Source organism: Orycteropus afer, unplaced genomic scaffold, assembly GCF_000298275.1.
Source record: "Orycteropus afer afer isolate SDZICR_OR568_19922 unplaced genomic scaffold, OryAfe1.0 scaffold00089, whole genome shotgun sequence".
Classification (NCBI taxonomy): domain Eukaryota; kingdom Metazoa; phylum Chordata; class Mammalia; order Tubulidentata; family Orycteropodidae; genus Orycteropus; species Orycteropus afer.
In genome coordinates this window covers 1,532,708-1,538,549 of record NW_006921676.1, presented here as the reverse complement: position 1 = coordinate 1,538,549, position 5,842 = coordinate 1,532,708, and positions in this window count along the sequence as shown.

Sequence of the window (5,842 nt, the reverse complement as noted above, 5' to 3'; positions counted from 1 at the left end):
GGCCTTCAGGGAGATGGATTGATACAGTGGCTGCAATGATGGGCTCAAGTATAGCAGGGATTGTGGGGCTGGCGCGGGATCGGGCAGTGTTTCGTTCGGCTGTGCATGGGGTCCCTATGAGTCAGAAACAATTCGACGGCACTTAACAACAACAACAACAACCTGAGCTCCTTAAGCAGACACCAGCACCCAAGAAAAACAGAGCCCAGTAAGGACATTTGTTGTTATTCCACAGATCAGGCCAATGAAAATAGGCCATCACCTCCTTGCTCTGCAGAGTTCATTCAGAAATTGGGGTGAGCTTGGAAGCCAATCTTTACATGGATTCTGATCAGTCAGACTATTTGCTACCTGTCTCAACTAGGGCAATGCCACAACTTTCAATTTCTTTAAAGAAAATAGAATCATATTCTAATGAATAGCAATGAATAGCAAAACCAGAGCAGATTCATCTCAGCTGTTCTTGATAAACATACAAGCTGTCTTTGCTCAGTTTGCCCCTCCTTAAGTCTTTCCCATTACTGTGCTTGGAAAGAGAATGATGAAAACAAGCCTCTTTCAAACCGGTAGAACAAGACCCTGAATTTGACAGGAAGGATCTAAATTTATGAGTTACTTGTCTCATGCTGGGACTCGAATTTAAAGTGTGTATGTATGTGGGGGGGGGGGGCTCTGCAAAAGGGACATTTAATGGTTATTTATAACCCTGCACCATCCCAATCACCTGCCTGATCAAACACCATCTGTGGCTGGGCTAAGACAGGGGAAGGGACCTTCTAATCCCAGAATTAGGAGCAGGGAGAGAATCCATCTACCTGTAACCAAACATACAAGCAAAAATCCTACCTACTCAAACCTAAAAGACTGGGCACATCAAAATTGCTGCTGTTGTTGTGGGTTTTCTTAGTAAAAAGCCTCCTGAAGTTTTCAGGGCATGAACTCTTCCTGGGAGTCCAGACAGTCACAATTATGTCTGTGAGTTAAATACACTAAGTCCCCGGCTTATGAATGTCCAATTTACTGGCAACTCATACTTGCCCTTCAATGTTGTGTAAATTTGTCCTCACTTTGAAACAATTGAACCAACTCATAACTAATTCTTCATCATAATCACTTTGACTTACTGAACATTTATCTTTTAAATCATTGAAAAGGTTTCAAGACTTTTTTTGCATAAGGGAGCTCTGGTAGCATAGTGCCTAAGGCACTTGACTGCTAACCAGGAGGCTGGCAGTTCAAACCCACCAGCCACTCCTTGGAAGGAAGGTTGGGCATTCCTACTTCTGTAGGGATAACTGCCTTGGAAACCCAAGGAGGGGTCGCTAAGAGTCGGGGCTGACTCAATGGCAAACAACAACAACAACAACAAGGCTAAATAAGAAGCATGTACACCTGCCCTGACTTACCTACAAATTCAATGTAAAGACACACTTCAGAATGGCTCTCGTTCATAACCCGGAGACTGCCTATATCTAGGTAACTTGTTCATTCTACACATGGCTTGATGTTGAAAGGGGGAGGAAAGATAATCTTAATCTACTGAAACAAAATATTTCCAAAAATCTTCAAAGGCTTTCAGTGTGGGAGGTGCCTGACTCAGGATGGACAAACTCCTCTGCCTTCTCAGCGTCTTTCATGGCAACAGACCACTGAGTGAGGTTACCATTTATGTTTTCTGGGAAAGGGAGGGAGACAAGGGATCGTTGATTCCTGCCAATCCCCATAGTCCATGTGGTTCATCACAAATCCATAGAAGTTGGATTAAATCCAGTCCCAATTGCACTTTAATGACTTTACCCTCTTACATTCTCCACTCCCAGCCACCCCTACCCTTTTCCTGCAGCTCCCATGACTTACATTCCCTAGAGACTGTATAGAGTGACAGAAAGTGAAACAGATCTGGGTTTGTATCCCAGATCTACCACTTTCTTGGGCAAGTTATTTAACCTGTATGAGCATCCGTTCACTCAGTTAAATAGGGGATTGTTAGTTGCCATCAAGTCAGCTCTGACTCATGGTGACCCCGTGTATAACAGAATGAACATCACCTGATCTTGCACTATCTTCATGATCACTGGTCAAGTCTATTGTTGCACCACTGTATGAGTGCCTTCTAGACTAGAGGGCTTGTCTTCTGGCACTCTATTGGACAATATTCTGTTATGATCCACAGGGTTTTCACTGGCTAATTTTCAGAAGTAGATTACTAGGCCTTTCTTCCTACTCTGTCTTAGTCTGGAAGCTCTGCTGAAACCTGTCCATCATGGGTGACCCTGCAGGTACTTGAAATACCAGTGGCATTATAGCAATGTGCAAGGCACCACAGTATGACTAACAGACAGGTGGTGGAAACTGAGAATAAACCAAAAAACGAACCCAATGCCATCAAGTGGATTCTGACTCATAGGACTCTATAAGACAGAGTAACTGCCTCATAGTGTTTCTAAGGAACCAGAATGCCACATCTTTCTCCTGAAGAGTGGTTGGTGAGTTTGAACCTCTGACCTTTCAGTTAGCATCTGAGCACTTTAATCACTATGCCACCAAGGCTCCTTTGACCCTGGGTAAACCAAACTAAATCCACTGCCATCAAATCAATTCTGACTCATAGTGACAATATAGGACAAAGTAGAACTACCCCATAGGGTTTCCAAGGCTGTAAATGTTTACGGAAGCAGACTGCCTCATCGTTCTCCCACGGAACAGCTGGTGGGTTTGAATGTTGACGTTTTGATTAGCAGACATTTTGGTTAACTACTTATACCATCAGAGCTCCTTTGACCCTGGATAGACCCTCAATAAATAACAACCAGCTCTGGTGGTGTAATGCCTAAGGCATTTGACTGCTAGCCAGAAGGCTGGTTGTTCAAACTCACCGGCCACTCCTCAGAAGGAGCATGGAGCAATCTACTTCCATAGTGATATGGCCTCGGAAACCCAAGGAGGGCTTGCCCAATGAGTCAGATCCTACTCAGTAGTTTTTTTGTTTTTTGTTTTTGTTTTTTTAATAAGTAGGCTAAAAGAATAAGGCAGCTGCCTACAGCAAACATACCTGCCAACTCCATTCTCAAAGCACAGATTCCTGAAGAAAGGAAATAACGTTTCTCTTAGGTACCCTGCCTGGTTCTCATTAGATAAAGGACACATGAAAAGGTGCTGTTTTTCCTACCTGGCAAGGAATCTTTAAGTAGAGAGATCTTTCCTCACAGCAGAGTTTTGCCAGATGTGCTGGATAAACTCAACACCCTCCATCTAACGACCCTACCTCCTGACCTTGGACTCACACATTCATTCCTCTGGTGGCTGAAGGGCTTGGCCCTCTCAGGCCTCCACTAGTGAGTGGCCATTGGGAAGCAAGGGTCAAACATACTTCAGAGAAGAAAATGTGCTTGTGCTTGCTTCTCCTCTGGCCAGTCGGTCAATTCTTCATGCCAACATAGAAAGCATCTTAGGACAGAAGAATTTTGTTGCTGATGAGTGCTTATAATGGCAAACAGGCTGTTATTTTCAACACACTCCAACAATCTTTCTGAAGTGAGTTTTCAAAAAACATTCACTGGGGTTAGTGCTAGGAAAACACTTCCCTTTCTATTTTTCCATTTTGGCTGCACTCATGACTAGTGTGGGAAGGGGCTTGTGTTTTATTTGCAGACTCTCAGAACTTGTGTGTAAGGTCTCCGTGGCACTGCCAGCAGGGCCCAGGGTGGATGAAGGTCTCAGGGAGCCTTTCAAAGGCAACAATTCAGTGGAAGCATTTTGTCCTGAAGGGGCAGAATGGTGCCTTCCAAATGGTCCTGGTGCTTAGAGGTGAAGGTGGCTGGGACCCATAGGTACTCTCTTCATGAAGAAACTAGAACAAATTTAGAGAGAAACAAAGGAGCAAAAGCACAACCTCCCCCCATGGCTTTGTGGGAAAAAATAAAAAATATGCACCAGACCCTTTTGAAAGCTGCCTAAATATTTTAATCACCTATATCAAATGTGGGGCCCTGGTGATGCAATGGTTAATCTGCTAACCGAAAGGTTGGCAGTGTGAACCAACCAGCAGCACTACTGGAGAAAAAACATAGCAATCTGCTTCTATAAAGATTATAGCCTGAAAGAGACCCCAGATAATAAAGCACTGCTAAAGAAGAAGAATAAAATAAGAGGCTTCACACTTCCCCATCTCAAAACCTACTACACAACCACAGTAGTTAAAATAACCTGGTATTGGTACAATGACAGACACATAGACCAATGGAACAGAGTTGAGAACCCAAAAGTAAATTCACCCACCTATGGACATCTGATATCTGACAAAGGGCCAAAACTCATTTTAAAAAAAGATAAACCAAAAACCAAAATCACCACTGTCGAGTCAATTCTGATTCCTAGCAACCCCTCCTTGGGTTTCCAAGGCAGAATCTCTACAAAAATAGATTGCCCAGTCTTCCTTCTGAGGAGTGGCTTTGAACCACCAGCCTTCTCGTTAGCAGTCAAATTCCTTAGGCATAGCCTATTTAATAAATAGTGCTGGCAAAACTGGACATCCATTTGCAGAACCATGAAACAGGACCCATATCTCACATTATATACAAAAATGGACTCAAGTTGGATCAAGACCTAAACCTAAAACCGTAAAGATGATCAAAGAAAAAAATACAGACACACTTAGGGGCCCTGATTTAGAGCATAAATACACTATCAAATATAACTAAAAACACAAACATGAAGATAAAATAGATGACTGAGACCTCTTGAAATTAGATACTTATGTGCATTGGAAGATTTCACCAAAAGAGTAAAAAGAAAATTCACAGTTTGGGGGAGTGGGGGGAAATTTGGCAAAAACACATCAGACAAGAGGCTAATCTCTAAAATTTATAGAAAACTTCAACAATTTAACAATAAAAATACAAATAATCCAATTGAAAAATGCACAGAGGACATGAACAGGCACTTTGCCAAAGACATTCAGGAAGCTAACAAGCACATGAAGAAATGCTCACAATCATTAGTCATTAGAGATGCAAATCCAAACAACAATGAGATATCATCTCACCCAGCACTGATAGAAAAGTTCAAAAAAAACAGAAAATAACAAATGCTGTCCAGGGTTGAAGAGACTGGAGCCCTGATACACTGATAGTGGAATAGTAAAATGGTGCAACCAGTGTGAAAAATGGTATGAAGCTTCCTTAAAAAGCTGGAAAGAGAAATACCATATGATCCAGCAATCCCACTACAAGGTATATATCCTAGAGAAATAAGAGCTGTGATATGAAGAGATAAATGCACACTCATGTTCTTCTCAGCACTGTTCACAATAGCAAAAAGATGGAAACAACCTAAATGTCCATCAAAGGAGGAATGGATCAACAAACTATGGTACATACACACAATGGAATACTATGCAACATTAAAGAACAATGAAGAATCTGCAAAACTTTTCATAATATGAATGAATTTAGAGGCCATGATGCTGAGTGAAATTAGTCAATTACATAAAGACAAATGTTGTATGAGGCCACTATTATAAAAAGTCAAGAAAATGTTTTCACAAAATAAAAAAAAAGGAAATATTCTTTGATCGTTACCAGGGATGGGTGGTAACCAATAACTAGAGGGTAGACACATATTAACTTGGGTAAAGGGAAAGATTTAAAAAAAAAAGTGTGAACACTGTTTATATGAAAAGATAACAGCAATATAAAATATGGTTAACTTAGTTTAATACATCTCTGAACATGTTTTATAAAGAATTTATGCATACATAAAAAGTGGATTGGAGATTGTGTGGGGTAGGAGTAGATTGATGGTAAAATGCCACAAGAAAATCCTGGAGAAATGGGAATGTTCT